We start from the raw sequence: 16,519 nt of genomic DNA, 5'->3' as shown, positions 1-16,519 counted from the left end.
AGAAGTTCTGAAAATGGTGTGTGTGTTTGGAGTGGGTGGTGAGAGGTATGGGATTGTTGTGAAGACAACAATCAGCACGTCATGCATGGGAAACTGTAAGATGGATGGATGGGGAGGTGGACATCCTGGAAAATTTAAAAAGAGTCCTAAAAGGCAGGAGTACTAGTGGGCTTGATAATACCATGACATCAAGTTGGCAACTTTTAGGGAGTGCCAGAGTGACAATTATCTTCTGAAACCCTGGGGTATTGGGGCTTTCAAGACTGGAGTTGGACAAAAGTTCAGTGTTGAGAACAGATTTCCTTGCTCAGAATGCAAAGATATATTATCTTAGGACCTGGAGGATCCTGCAAGTTGCCATTTGCATTTTACCAAGAGCACAAGATCAGTAGAGGCTATATTCTTCTCAGCCCACTTTGGCTACATACTCAATATTATGGGAGCTTCAGTTTGTGGGAAACTCAGAGCTGGGAGTGATGTGTATGTCATGAAATTGTTATGCTGCCAGCATTGCTGTAGCTGACTATGAACTTTAGAGACTGGTGAACCTCACTCTACCAGAAGCTAAAATATTTCTTGAAGGAAAAGCTTTCCTCAGAAATTGGGCTCTGGAGTCAGACAGGTAGGGATTTCCATCTCCATCCTGGCTTGGATAAGGACCTGAGAGGGTTTTTTCCCCTCCTGATACAAACCAATTCTGAAGAGACCAGCAAACAGAAGAAGCTAAAACAGAGGGAACCTCCTTGGAAGTGAAAGGTGCAATAGATTAAAACCCTGTAGTTAGTACCAACTACATAGGATGGGGCCTATAGATCTTGAGAAATATAAGCCGGATCAAGGAACTATCCGAAAATGAACTGACCCCACACTTCCCACAACAACACCAGAGAAAGTCCAAGATGTATTTTTACTATTGTTTTGATCTATTTAAACTATCCAGAAAGTGTTGAACTATTTTTGATGAACTTGTTTCCTACACTGTGGCTACATGGCCACTCTAGGCAGCCTAGCTAGTAGAACAGAACCAATACATAAATGTATTTAATCACATACATAAAGAGATTTGTTATGAGGAATTGGTTCATATAATTGTGGAGGCTAGAAAATCCAATCTACAGACTGCACCAAGTGGGCTGAAAACTCAAGGGAAGTCAATATTCCATTTAGAAGGAGGAAGAACTGAAGTTCCAGTTAAAATCTAAAGGCAGTGCACTGGGAAATACTCTTTTGCTTGGGGGCTTCTATCTAGGCCTTTAACTGATTAGAAGAGGCCCACACATATTATAGAGGGAAATCTAATTTACTGATTAAAAAGTTAATCTAGTGAAAACATTCAGGAAGAAACATTCACACAAACCTACTTAAAACAAAATGAGAAGGAAATAGTCATGATAATTATAGTCCTCATTCCTATAACTGGTCACATAGTCATAGCTAGTATTCATAACCACATTCTTCCACTGTCCATTCAGTATTCCCTTTACTCTCAACAAGCACCTCAGCTGGCTGTACTTCTTTGCCTGACAGAGTGACCCAAACCTTCATTTCTGAAAAGTCCAGGTCATTAGCAGTCCTACATGGCTTGGGTTGTCATAGTTTTCCACTGACTTTAATCACTGGCATGGTAATAGTAAAAGATGCCATAAGGGATCTCATGTATTCCAGACATGCTCTTCCTTACTTCCATTGTGAAGTAACAGTCCAATTCCTCCTTGATAGTCAGGCATGATCACCCCAACCAGCACAGTAAATCCCATATTTGCCAACTGATTTAGAGACAAAATTTTGAGGACCTAAGTAGAAGTCCTATATGTGTGCTATGAAATCCCAGATGAGTTACATCTGACTAGTGGTAGAGGGGGCAGAAGAGAATCATGTAAAATTTCATGGACTGCTCACTTTTGAGCTGGGCTTTTAAGGACCCTCTAGAAATTCAGTGCTGACTTAAACCAAGGATATCCTCAAAGGGAAGATACAAGGCCTTTGAATGAGAAACTGCTATGTGCTCTGCCCTAGCCAAAGCATGTAAAACACATGCTTAGTTAAACTGGGAAATCAGAGAAGGTGGAACTCAAGTTACTTTCTTACCTGAAGCCAGTGTTCTACACTCTGTCCTCTCTCCATCTCTCACAGTGTTCTCTTTATTTCTTAATTTTTATTTTTAATTAATTAATTTTAATTAGCATACCAAGGAAACATTTCATGCAAAGGCAGGCTCAATAAAGCACAGAAATGGTATGGACCTAACAGAAGCTGGAGATATTAAGAAGAGGTCGCAAGAATACACAGAAGAACTTTTCAAAAAAGATCTTCACAACCCAGATAATCATAATGGTGTGATCACTAACACTCACCTAGAGCCAGATATCCTGGAGTGTGAAGTCAAGTGGGCATTAGAAAGCATCACTATGAACAAAGCTAATGGAGGTGATGGAATTCCAGTTGAGCTATTTCACATCCAGAAAGATGATGCTGTGAAAGTGCTGCACTCAATATGCCAGCAAATTTGGAAAACTCAGCAGTGGCCACAGGACTGGAAAAGGTCAGTTTTCATTCCAATCCCAAAGAAAGGCAATGCCAAAGAATGCTCAAACTACCACACAATTGCACTCATCTCACACACTAGTAAAGTAATGCTTAAAATTCTCCAAGCCAGACTTCAGCAATACATGAACCATGAACTTCCAGATGTTCAAGCTGGTTTTAGAAAAGGCAGAGGACCAGAGATCAAATTGCCAACATATGCTTGATCATCGAAAAAGCAAGAGAGTTCCAGAAAAACATCTATTTCTGCATTATTGACTATGCCAAGGCCTTTGACTGTGTGGATCACAATAAACTGTGAAAAATTCTGAAAGAGATGGGAAAAGCATACCATCTGAACTGTCTCTTGAGAAACCTGTATGCAGGTCAGGAAACAACAGTTAGAACTGGACATGGAACAATAGACTGGTTCCAAAAAGGAAAAGGGGTACATCAAGGCTGTATTGGAGAAGGCAATGGCACCCCACTCCAGTACTCTTGTCTGGAAAATCCCATGGGCAGAGGAGCCTGGTAGGCTGCAGTCCATGCGGCCGCTAAGAGTCAGTCACGACTGAGCGGCTTCACTTTCATTTTTCACTTTCATGCATTGGAGAAAGAAATGGCAACCCACTCCAGTGTTCTTGCCTGGAGAATCCCAGGGACGGGGGAACCTGGTGGGCTGCCGTCTATGGGTCACACAGAGTTGGACACGACTGAAGTGACTTAGCAGCAGCAGTAGCAGCAAGGCTCTATATTGTCACCCTGCTTATTTAACTTCTGTGCAGAGTACATCATGAGAAACACTGGGCTGGAGGAAGCACAAGCTGGAATCAAGATTGCCAGGAGAAATATCAATAACCTCAGAGATGCAGATGACACCACCCTTATGGCAGAAAGTGAAGGGGAACTAAAGAGCCTCTTGATGAAAGTGAAAGAGGAGAGTGAAAAAGTTGGCTTAAAGCTCAACATTCAGAAAACTAAGATCATGGCATCTGGTCCCATCACTTCATGGCAGATAGATGAGGAAACAGTGGAAACAGTGGCTGACTTTTTTTGCGGGGCTCCAAAACCATTGCAGATGGTGACCGCAGCCACAAAATTAAAAGACGCTTACTCCTTGGAAGAAAAATTATGACCAACCTAGACTGCATATTAAAAAGCAGAGACATTACTTTGCCAACAAAGATTTGTCTAGTCAAGGCTATGGTTTTTCTAGTGGTCATGTATGGATTTGAGAGTTGAACTATAAAAAAACCTGAGTGCCAAAGAATTGATGCTTTTTAACTGTGGTACGGAGAAGACGTCCCTTGGACTGCAAGGAGATCCAACCAGTCCATCCTAAAGGAGATCAGTCCTGGGTGTTCATTGGAAGGACTGATGTTGAAGCTGAAACTCCATTAATTTGGCCACCTGATGTGAAGAGTTGATTCATTTTAAAGACCCTGATACTGGAAAAGATTGAGGGCAGGAGAAGGGAATGACAGAGAATGAGATGGTTGGATGCCATCACCAACTCAATGGACATGGATTTGGGTGGGCTCAGAGAGTTGGTGATGGACAGGGAGGCCTGGTGAGCTGCAGTTCATGGGGTCGCAAAGAGTTGGACACGACTGAGTGACTGAAGTGAGGCAATTACTTTACAATATTGTAGTGGTTTTGGCCCTACATCGACATGAATCAGCCATGAGTGCACATGTGTTCCACATCCAGAAGCCCCCTCCCACCTCCCTCCCCATCCCATCCCTTAGGGTCATTCCAGTGCACCAGCCCCGAGCACCCTGTCTCATGCATCGAACCTGGACCACCGATCCACTTCACATGTGATAATATACACTTTTCAATGCTACCCTCTCAAATCATCCCACCCTTGCCTTCTCCCACAGAGTCCAAAGGATTGTTATTTACATCTGTTTTTCCTTTGCTGTCTCACATATAGTGTCATCATTACCATCTTTCTAAATTTCATATATATGCATTAATACACTGTATTGGTGTTTTTCTTTCTGATATACTTCACTCTGTATAATAGGCTCCAATTTCATCCACCTCATTAGAACTGATTCAAATGCATTCTTTTTAATGTGTATATGAAATATACAGCTTTCTTATCACAAAGCTTTCTTATCCATTCATCTGCCGATGGACATCTAGGTTGCTTCCATGTCCTGCCTATTGTAAACAGTGCTGCTATGAACATTGGGGTACACATGTCTCTTTCAATTCTGGTTTCCTCAGTGTGTGTTCCCAGTATTGGGATTTCTGGGTCGTATGGCAGTTCTATTTCCAGTTTTTAAAGGAATCTCCGCACTGTTCTCCATGGTGGCTGTACTAATTTGCATTCACACCAACAGTGTAAGAGGGTTCCCTTTTCTCCACACCCTCTCCAGCATTTATTGCTTGTAGACTTTTGGATAGCAGCCATTCTGACTGGCGTGAAATGGTACCTCATTGTGGCTTTGATTTGCATTTCTCTAATAATGATTGATGTTGAGCATCTTTTCATGTGTTTGTTACTCTTTTGTATGTCTTCTTTGGAGAAATGTCTTTTTAGTTCTTTGGCCCATTTTTTGATTGGGTAGTTTATTTTCCTGAATTGAGCTGCAGGAGCTGCTTGTATATTTTTGAGGTTAATTCTTTGTCAGTTGCTTCATTTGCTATTATTTTCTTCCATTCTGAAGGCTGTCTTTTTATCTTGCTTGCAGTTTCCTTTGTTGTGCAAAAGCTTTTAATTTGCTGGAAGATTTCAGATTACAGTTTCGATTTCCGTGCTTGTGATGGGTTTGTTATGATTTTCTATTTCTTCCTGGTTCAGTTTTGGAAAGTTATACGTTTCTAAGAATTTGTTCATTTCTTCCCAGTTTTCTATTTTATTGGCATATGGTTGCTGATAGTAGTTTCTTATGATCCTTTGTATTTCTGTGTTGTCTGTTGTGATTTCTCCATTTTCATTTCTAATTTTGTTGATTTGATTCTTCTCCCTTTTTTTATTGATGAATCTGGCTAATGGTTTGTCTATTTATTTACCTTCTCAAAGAACCAGCTTTTAGTTTTGTTATTATTATTATTATTTTTTTTTTGCTAAGGTCTCCTTTGTTTCTTTTTCATTCATTTCTGCCCTAATTTTTATGATTTCTTTCTTTCTACTAATCCTAGGGTTATATATTTCTTCTTTTTCTAATTGTTTTAGGTTTAGAGTTAGGTTATTTATTTAATTTTTCTCCTGTTTCATGAGGTAAGCTTGTATTGCTATTAACCTTCCCCTTAGCACTGCTTTTACTGAGTCCCATAGGTTTTCAGTTGTTGTGTTTTCATTTTCATCCATTTCTATGCATATTTTGATTTCTTTTTTAATTTCTTCTGTGGTTTGTTGGTTATTCAGAAGCATGTTGTTTAGCATCCATATATTTGTATTTTTAATATTTTTTTTTTCCTGTAGTTGACATCTAATCTTACCACATTGTGATCAGAAAAGATGCTTGGAATGATTTCATTTATTTGAATTTACCAAGATGAGATTTATGGCCTAGGATGTAATCTATCCTAGAAATGTTCTGTGCACACTTGAGAAAAAATTGAAATTCATTGTTTTGAGGTGAAATGTCCTGTAGATATCAATTAGGTCTAACTGGTCTATTGTATTATTTAAAGTCTGTGTTTCCTTGTTAATTTTCTGTTTAGTTGATCTATCCATAGGTGTGAGTGGGGTATTAAAGTCTCCCACTATTATTATGTTACTGTTAATTTCTCATCTCATACTTGTTAGCATTACATATTGTGGTGTTCCTATGATGGGTACATATATATTTATAATTGCTATATATTCTTCTTGGATTGACCCTTTTATCATTATGTAGTATTCTTCTTTTTCTCTTTTCATGGCCTTCATTCAAAGTCTATTTTATCTGATATGAATATTGCTACTTCTGCTTTCTTTTGGTCTCCATTTGCATGAAATATCTTTTTACAGACCTTCATTTTCAGTCTGTATGTGTCCCTTGTTTTGAGGTGGGTCTCTTGTAGACAGCATATATAGGGGTCTTGTTTTTGTATCCATTCAGCCAGCCTTTGTCTTTTGGTTGGGGCATTCAACCCAATTACATTTAAGGTAATTATTGATAAGTACGATCCCGTTGCCAATTACATTGTTGTTTTGAGTTCGAGTTTATACACCTTTCCTGTGTTTCCTGTGCAGAGAAGATCCTTTAGGATTTGTTGGAGAACTGGTTTGGTGATGCTGAATTCTCTCAGCTTTTGCTTGCCTGTAAAGCTTTTGATTTCTACCTCACATTTGAATGAAATCCTTTCTGGGTACAGTAATCTGGGTTATAGGTTTTTCTCTTTCATCACTTTAAGTATGTCCAGCCATTCCCTTCTGGCCTGAAGAGTTTCTATTGAAAGATCAGCTGTTATTCTTATGGGAATGCCCTTGTGTGTTATTTGTTGCTTTTCCCTTGCTGCTTTTAATATTTGTTCTTTGTGTTTGATCTTCATTAATTTGATTAAAATGTGTCTTGGGGTGTTTCACCTTGGGTTTATCCTGTTTGGGACTCTCTGGGTTTCTTGAACTTGGGTGATTACTTCCTTCCCCATTTTAGGGAAGTTTTCAACCATTACCTCCTCAAGTATTTTCTCATGGTCTTTCTTTTTGTCTTTTTCTTCTTCTGGGACTCCTATGATTTGAATGTTGGGGCGTTTAACATTGTTCCAAAGGTCTCTGAGATTGTCCTCAGTTCTTTTAATTCGTTTTTATTTTTTCCTCTCTGTTTCATTTATTTCTACCATTCTATCTTCTACCTCACTTATCCTATCTTCTACCTCTGTTATTCTACTGTTGGTTTCCTCCAGAGTGTTTTTGATCTCATTTATTGCATTATTCATTATATAGTAACTGTTTTTTATTTCTTCTAGGTCCTCATTAAACCTTTCTTGCATCTTCTCAATCCTTGTCTCCAGGCCATTTATCTGTAACTCCATTTTGTTTTCAAGACTTTGGATCATTTTCACTATCATTTTTCGGAATTCTTTATCAGGTAGATTCCATATCTCTTCCTCTTTTGTTTGGTATGGTGGGCATTTATCCTATTCCTTTACCTGCTGGGTATTTCTCTGCCTCTTCATCTTGTTTATATTGCTGTGTTTGGGGTGACCTTTCCAAATTCTGGGCTTCCCTGGTGGCTCAGAGATTAAAGTATCTGCCTGGAATGCGGGAGACCTGGGTTCAATCCCTGGGTTGGGAAGATCCCCTGGGGAAGGAAATGGCAACCCACTCCAGTACTCTTGCCTGGAGAATCCCATGGAGGGAGGAGCCTGGTAGGCTACAGTCCATGAGGTCTCAAAGAGTTGGACACGACTGAGCGACTTCACTTTCACTGTCCATATTCTGGCAGTTTGTGGAGTTCTCTTTATTGTGGAGTTTCCTCCCTGTGGGTAGGGTTGTGTGGGTGGGTTGTCAGGATTTCCTGGTTAGGGAAGCTTGTGTCGGTGTTTGGTGGGTGGAGCTGGATTTCTTCTCTCTGGAGTGCAATGAGGTGTCTAGTAATGAGTTATGAGATGTCAGTGGGTTTGGAGTAACTTTGGGCAGCCTACATATTGAAGCTCAGGGCTATGTTCCTGTGTTGCTGGAGAATTTGCGTGGTATGTCTTGCTCTGGAGCTTGTTGGCCCTTGGGTGGAGCTTGGTTTCAGTATAGGTATGGAGGCTTTTGGGTGGGCTCTTGTCAATTAACGTTCCATGGAGTCAGGAGTTCCCTGGTATTCTCAGGATTTGGACTTAACCCTCCTGCCTCTGGTTTTCAGTCTTATTCTTACAGTAGCCTCAAGACCTCTCCATCTATACAGCATCAATGATAAAACATCTAGGTTAAAGATGCAAAGTTTCTCCACAGTGAGGGACACCCAGAGAGGTTCACAGAATTACATAGAGAAGAGAAGAGGGACTAAGGGACAGAGGTGACCAGGAGCAGAAGTGGGGGAGTCAAAAGGGGAGAGAGCCATCTAGCTAGTAATGAATTCCCTATGTGCTCTCCACAGCCTGGAACACCCAAAAAGGTTCACAGAGTTACATAGAGAAGAGAAGAGGGAGGAGGGAGATAGAGGTGACCAGTAGGAGAAGAGGGGGAGTCAAAAGGAGAGATGCAGATCTAGTCAGTGATCATTTCCCTAAGTGTTCTCCACAGCCCAGAATATCCAAAGAGATTCACAGAGTTGGGTACAGAAGAGAAGGGGGAAGGAGGCGATAGAGGTGACCTGGGGGAGAAAAAGGAGAGTCAAAAAGGGGAGAGGGCAATCAAGCCGGTAATCACACTCCTAAGTAAAAATGGGTACTGAAAATTAGATTCATAAAGGTACAAAATTGATAACAAAGACTAAAAGGCGAAGATTAAAAATCTAGTGTAGAGGTCAGATCTTCAAAAATACAATATTAAAAAAATCACAGAAATTATAAAAAGTATATATGAAATTTGCTTTAAACATAGGGTCTTTTTTTTTGCAAGGTAATAGTGGGTTATAAAAATGAAAATTAAAAGAGTAATAAAGGACTTAAAATTAAAAATTTTAAAAATGATAATAGTAAAATATATCTAGGAATTTCTCTGGAGCTGTTGCAGACACTGTGGGGTCAGTTCAGTTTCAGATCGTTCCTTGTTCCAGCTTATACTTCTTTTTGATGTCTGTAGGCCCCTTCTAATGTAGTTGGTGCTAGCTACAGGATTTAACCTGTTGCACCTGTCACTTCCCAAGCAGTTCCCTCTGTTCATTTTGGCCTCTTCTGTTTGCAAGTCTCTTCAGTGTATAATTTCCACTCTGGCACAAGGGGGTGGAGATGGTCACTTATTTAGGCTCACTTTTTCAGTTGTGCTGTGGGGAGGAAGGAACACTGCAAACAAATATCACTGGCATGTGTGGGGAGTGCTCGCAGTGTCTGGGCCACACTGGGTTTGCCCCCACTCATGGCATGTGTGCTTTCGTGGTCTACACTGCTCAAGCTCCAGGTTGCTCTGCAGGGGAACTGTCTAAAGTGCAGCACACCAGGCTTTCCTGTTCTTCACCATCTCCCAGAGTTTGTTCCAACTCATGTCCACTGAGTCAGTGATGCCATCCAACCATCTCACCCCCTTCTCCTCCTGCCTTCAATCTTTCCCAGTATCAGTCTTTTCCAATGAGTTAGATCTTTGCATCAGGTGGCCAAAGTATTGGAACTTTGGCTTCACTGTCAATCCTTCCAATGAATATTCATGGCTGATTTACTTTAATATTGATTGGTTTGATCTCCTTGCTTTCCAAGGAACTCTCAAGAGTCTTCTCCAGCACCGTAGTTCAAAAGCATCATTTTTATGGCTCTCAGCCTTGTTTATGATCCAACTCTCACATCCATACATGACTACCGGAAAAACCATAGCTTGACTATATGGACCATTGTTGGCAAAGTGATGTCTCTGTTTTTCAAAATACTGTCTAGGTTTGTCATAGCTTTTCTCCCAAGGAGCAAGTGTCTTTTAATTTCATGTATACAGTCACTACACACAGTGAATTTGGAGGCCATGAAAATAAAGTTTGTCATTGTTTCCATTTTTTCCCCATCTATTTGCCATAAAGTGATGGGACAGGGTGCCATGATTTTCATTTTTTGAATGTTGAATTTTAAGCCAGGTTTTTCACTCTCCTCTTTCATCTTCCTCAATGGGGCTCTTTAGTTAGTTCCTCTTCACTTTCTGCATTAAGGTGATGTCATCTGCTTATCTTAAGTTACTGATATTTTTCCTGGCAATCTTAATTACAGCTTGTGATTCATCCAGTCTGGTATTTCACATCATGTGCTTTTCAACTGTGGTGTTGGGGAAGACTCTCGAGAATCCCTTGGACTGCAAGGAGATCCAACCAGTCCATTTTAAAGGAGATCAGCCCTGGGATTTCTTTGGAAGGAATGATGCTAAAGCTGAAACTCCAGTACTTTGGCCACTTCATGCAAAGAGTTGACCCATTGGAAAAGACTCTGATGCTGGGAGGGATTGAGGGCAGGAGGAAAAGGGGACAACAGAGGATGAGATGGCTGGATGGCATCACTGACTCGATGGACGTGAGTTTGAGTGAACTCTGGGAGATGGTGATGAACAGGGAGGCTTGGCGTGCTGCAGTTCATGAGGTCGCAAAGAGTCGGACACAACTAAGCAACTGAACTGAACTCTGCCTATAAGTTAAATAAGCAAAGTAATGATATAAAGCTTTCACATATTCCTTTCCCAATTTGAAACCAGTCCATTGTTCCATGTCCAGTTCTAACTGTTGTTTCTTGCCCTACATACAGATTTCTCAGGATGCAGGTAAGGTGGTCTGGTATTTCCATCTCTTTAAGAATTTTCCAGTTTGTTGTGATTCACAACAAAGTCATAAACTAAAGTCAAAGACTTTAGTGTAGTAATGTAGCAGATGCTTTTCTGGAATTCCCTTGCTTTTTCTGTGATCAAATGGATGTTGATAAATTGATCTCTGGTTCTTCTGTCTTTTCTAAATACAGCTTCTACATCTGAAATTTCTCAGATCAGATACTGTTGAAGTCTAGCTTGAAGGATGTTGAGCATTACCTTGCTAGCATGTGAAATGAGAACAATTGTGTTTGAACATTTTTTGCCATTGCCCTTCTTTGTCATTGGAATGAAAACTGTCCTTTTCCAGTCCTGTGGCCACTGCTGATTTTTCCAAATTTGCTGGCATATTGAGTGTGGCACTTTCACAGTGTCATCTTTTAGGATTTGAAATAGCTCAGCTGGAATTCCACCACCTCCACTAGCTTTGTTGGTAGTAATGCTTCCTAATGCCCACTTGACTTCAGACTGCAAGATGTCTGGCTCTATGTGAGTGACCACACCATTGTGGCTATCCAGGTCATTAAGACCTTTTTTGTACAACTTTTCCATGTATTCTTGCCACCTCGTTTAATACCTTCTGCTTCTGGACCTTAAATGTGAATGGACTAAATATTCCAACCAAAAGACATAGAGTGGCTGAGTGGATACCAAAACAAGACAGATATATATGCTCTCTACAAGAAACCAACTTCAGACCTAGGGAAATATATAGACTGAAAGTGGGAGCATGAAAAAACATAGTCCATGCAATGGAAATCAAAAGAAAGCTGGAGTAGAAATAGTCACATCAGAAAAAGTAGACTTTGTAATAAAGACTGTTGCAAGAGATAAGGAAGGACATTAGATAATGATCAAGGGATAAATCTGAGAAGATAAAACAGTTGTGCATATTTATGTACCCAACACTGGAGAAGGCAATGGCAACCCACTCCAGTAATCTTGCCTGGAAAATCCCATGGACAGAGGAGCCTGGTAGGCTGCAGTCCATGGGGTTGCTAAGAGTCGGCCATGACTGAGCAACTTCACTTTCACTTTTCACTTTTCACTTTCATGCATTGGAGAAGGAAATGGCAACTCACTCCAGTATTCTTGCCTGGAGAATCCCAGGGACAGAGGAGCCTAGTGGGCTCCTGTCTATGGGGTTGCACAGAGTCAGACACAACTGAAGCAACTTAGCAGCAGCAGCAGCATGTACCCAACACAGAAGCATCTTGATACTTAAGACAAATGCTAACTGGCATAAGAGGGGAAATCAATGGTAATACCATAATAGTGGGGCTTTAACACCCTGACTTCCCTGGTGGTTCAGATGGTAAAAACGTCTGCTTACAATGAAGGAGACCCGGGTTTGATCCCTGGGCTGGGAAGATCCCCTGGAGAAAGAAATGGCAACCCACTCCAGTATTGTCTGGAAAATCCCATAGACAGAGGAGCCTTGTAGGCTACAGTCCATGGGGTCACAAAGAGTTGGACATGACTGAGTGACTTCACTTTCATTTTAACACCCCACTTACTCCAATGCACAGACCATCCAGACAAAGAATTTAAAAAACAAAAGCCTTAGATGACACATTATACCAGATAGAATTAATTTATATTTAGAAGACATCCCAAATGAAAGCAGCAAAATATACTTTCTTCTCAAATGCACTAGGAACATTCTCCAGGATAGATCTTATCTCAGATCAGAAATCAAGCCTCTGTAAATTTAAGAAAATTGAAATCATATTAAGCATTTTTCCAACCACGAATTTTAAAATCAATTATAGGAAAAGCTGTAAAAAACCCAAACACATGGAGGCTAAACAGTATGCTACTAAATAACCAATGGATCATTGAAGAAATCAAAGATGAAATTTTAAAATATCTAGAAATAAATGACAATGAAAACATGGTGACCCCAAACCTATGAAATGCAGCAAAAGCAACTCTACGAGGGAAATTTATAGCAATACAATCTCATCTCAAGAAAGGAGAAAAATCTCAAATAAACAACCTAACTTGACACCTAAATCAACTAGAGAGAAAAGAACAAACAAAACCCAAACTAGTTGAAGAAAAGAAATCATAAAGATCAGAGCAGAAGTAAGTGAAATAAAAATGAAGAAAACAATAGCAAAGATCAATGAAACTAATAGTTCTTTGAGAAAAACAAAGCTAAAAAAACTTTAGCCAGACTCATCATGAGAAAAAAGGAGAGGACCAAATCAGTAAAATTAGAAATGAAGAAGGTATGTTACAACTGTCACAGCACAAATACAAAGGATCATAAGAGAATACTACAAGCAACTATATGCCAATAAAATGGCCAACTAGGAAAAAAATGGACAAATTCTTAAAAAGATACTATCTTCCAATACTGAACCAGAAGAAAAAAAAAATGTGAACAGACCAATCACAATTAATGAAACTGAAACTGATTAATAATTTTCCAACAAACATAAGTCCACTACCAGATGGCTTCACAGGCAAATTCTATCAAACATTTAGAGAAGAGCTAATACATATCCTTCTCAAACTCTTCCAAAAACTAGTAGACAAAGGACCACTCCCAAACTGATTTTATGAGGGTATCGTCACCCTGATACCAAAGCCAGGCAAAGATACCACACCAAAAAAAGTTACAGGCCAATATCACTAATAAATATAGATGCAAAAATCCTCAACAAAATAGTGAACCAAATCCAACAATATATTGAAGGTATTATATACCCTGATCAATTTGGATTTATCCCAGGGGTGCAAGGATTCTTCAAGTCATGAAAATCAATCTATGTGATACACTATATTAACAGATTAAAGAATAAAAACCATATAAACATATCAATAAATACAGAAAAACTTATAATAAAATTCAACACTCATTTATGTTAAAAACTCTCCAAAAGTCTTAGACAGAACCTACCACAACATAATAAAAGCCATATATGACAAACCTACAGCTAATAACATACTCAGTGTTGAAAAGATGAAAGCATTTCCTCTACGATCAGCAACAAGATAAGGATGTTACTCATATCACTTTTGTTCAACACGCTTTTGGAAGTCCTAGACACAGATAGCAGAGAAGAAAAGAAATAAAAGGAATCCATATTGGGGAAGAAGAAGTCAAACTGTCACTGTTTGCATATGACATGATATTATATATAGAAAATCATAAAGATGCTCCTAAAAAACTAGTAGAGCTCATCAATGAATTTGATAAATTACAGGATGCAAAATTAATACAGATAAATCTCTTGCATTCATATACACTAACAAAGAAAGTTAAGAAAGAGAAATTAAGGAAACAATTTCATTTAATACCACAGGAAAAATAAAATATTTAGGAATAAAGGAGCCGAAAGACCTGTACTCAGAAAGCTGTAATATATTGGTGACAGAAATCAAGGACAACACAAATATACGGAGAAATATACCACGTTCTTGGACTGGAAGAATCAATATTTTGAAAATTACTGTACTACCCAAAGAAATCTACAGATTCAGTGAAATCCCTATCAAATTACCTATGGAATTTCTCACAGAATTATAACAAATTATTTTGCAATTTTTATGGAAACACAAAAGACTCTGAAAAGCCAAAGCAGTCTTTTTGAGAAAGAAAAATGTGCTTGGAGGAATCAGGCTACCTGACTTTAGACTATACTAGAAAGCTACAGTAATCAAATAAGATGGTACTGGTACAAAAACAGAAATATAGGCCAATGGAATAGCATCAGTTCAGTTCAGTTCAGTTGCTCAGTCATGTCCGACTCTTTGCGACCCCATGAATCGCAGCACACCAGGCCTCCCTGTCCATCACCATCTCCCAGAGTTCACCCAGACTCACGTCCATCGAGTCAGTGATGTCATCCAGCCATCTCATGCTCTGTCATCCCCTTCTCCTCCTGCCCCCAATCCCTCCCAGCATCAGAGTCTTTTCCAATGAGTCAACTCTTTGCATGAGGTGGCCAAAGTACTGGAGTTTCAGCTTTAGCATCATTCCTTCCAAAGAAATCCCAGGACTGATCTCCTTCAGAATGGACTGGTTGGATCTCCTTGCAGTCCAAGGGACTCTCAAGAGTCTTCTCCAACACCACAGTTCAAAAGCATCAATTCTTTGGCACTCAGCCTTCTTCACAGTCCAACTCTCACATCCATACATGATCACAGGAAAAACCATAGCCTTGACTAGACGGACCTTTGTTGGCAAAGTAATGTCTCTGCTTTTGAATATGCTGTCTAGGTTGGTCATAACTTTACTTCCAAGGAGTAAGCATCTTTTAATTTCATGGCTGCAGTCACCATCTGTAGTGATTTTGGAGCCCAAAAAAATAAAGTCAGCCACTGTTTCCACTGTTCCCCCATCTATTTCCCATGAAGTGATGGGACCAGATGCCATGATCTTTGTTTTCTGAATATTGAGCTTTAAGCCAACGTTTTCACTCTCCACTTTAACTTTCATCAAGAGGCTTTTTAGTTCCTCTTCACTTTCTGCCATAAGGGTGGTGTCACGTATATCTGAGGTTATTGATATTTCTCCCGGCAATCTTGATTCCAGCTTGTGCTTCTTCCAGCCCAGCGTTTCTCATGATGTACTCTGCATATAAGTTAAATAAACAGGATGAAAATATAAAGCCTTGACAGACTCCTTTTCCTATTTGGAATCAGTTTGTTGTTCCATGTCCAGTTCTAACTGTTGCTTCCTGACCTGCATGCAGATTTCTCAAGAGGCAGATCAGGTGGTCTGGTATTCCCATCTCTTTCAGAATTTTCCACAGTTTATTGTGATCCACACAGTCAAAGGCCTTGGCATAGTCAATAAAGCATAGATGTTTTTCTGGAACTCTCTTGCTTTTTCTATGATCCAGTGGATGTTAGCAATTTGATCTCTGGTTCCTCTGCCTTTTCTAAAACCAGCTTGAACATCTGGAAGTTCACGTTTCACATATTGCTGAAGCCTGGCTTGGAGAATTTTGAGCATTACTTTACTAGCATGTGAGATGAGTGCAATTGTGCGGTAGTTTGAGCATTCTTTGGCATTGCCTTTCTTTGGGATTGGAATGAAAACTGACCTTTTCCAGTCCTGTGGCCACTGCTGAGTTTTCCAAATTTGTTGGCATATTGAGTGGAATATGAGTGGAATATGAATGGAATAGCATAGAAAGCCCAAAAATGAACTCACACACCTATGCTCACCTAATCTATGACAAAGGAGGCAAGAATATGTATACAATAGAGAAGGTAATATCTTCAATAAGTGATGTTAGGAGAAATGGACAGCTACATGAAAAGGATAAAAATAGAACACTTCCTAACACCACACACAAAAATGAACTCAACATGGATTGAACACCTAAATGTAAAGTCAGAAACTATAAAACTCTTAGAGGAAAACATGGATAGAACAGTCTTTGACATAAATTGCAGCAAGATCCTCTTTGACCCACCTCATAGAGTAATAAAAATTAAAAGATAAACAAATGTGATCTAATTAAATTTAAAAGCTTTTGCACAGCAAAGGAACCCATAAACAAAACAATAAGACAACTCTCAGAATGGAATAAAATATTTGCAAATGACACAATTGACAAGGAATTAATCTCCAAAATATGAGAATAGCTCATGCAGCTCAATATCCAAAACATT

The 16,519-nt window shown here is 39.5% G+C and overlaps 1 protein-coding gene across 3 annotated transcripts in view; it reads left to right on the top strand.

The window, feature by feature from the left end:
• ARHGEF9 (Cdc42 guanine nucleotide exchange factor 9) overlaps positions 1 to 16,519 on the top strand; it is a 420,451-nt gene that overhangs the window by 110,161 nt on the left and 293,771 nt on the right. The window lies entirely within an intron of this gene.

This window comes from Bos indicus x Bos taurus, chromosome X, assembly GCF_003369695.1.
Source record: "Bos indicus x Bos taurus breed Angus x Brahman F1 hybrid chromosome X, Bos_hybrid_MaternalHap_v2.0, whole genome shotgun sequence".
In the NCBI taxonomy this organism is placed as follows: domain Eukaryota; kingdom Metazoa; phylum Chordata; class Mammalia; order Artiodactyla; family Bovidae; genus Bos; species Bos indicus x Bos taurus.
This window is presented reverse-complemented; position numbering and strand designations above follow the sequence as displayed.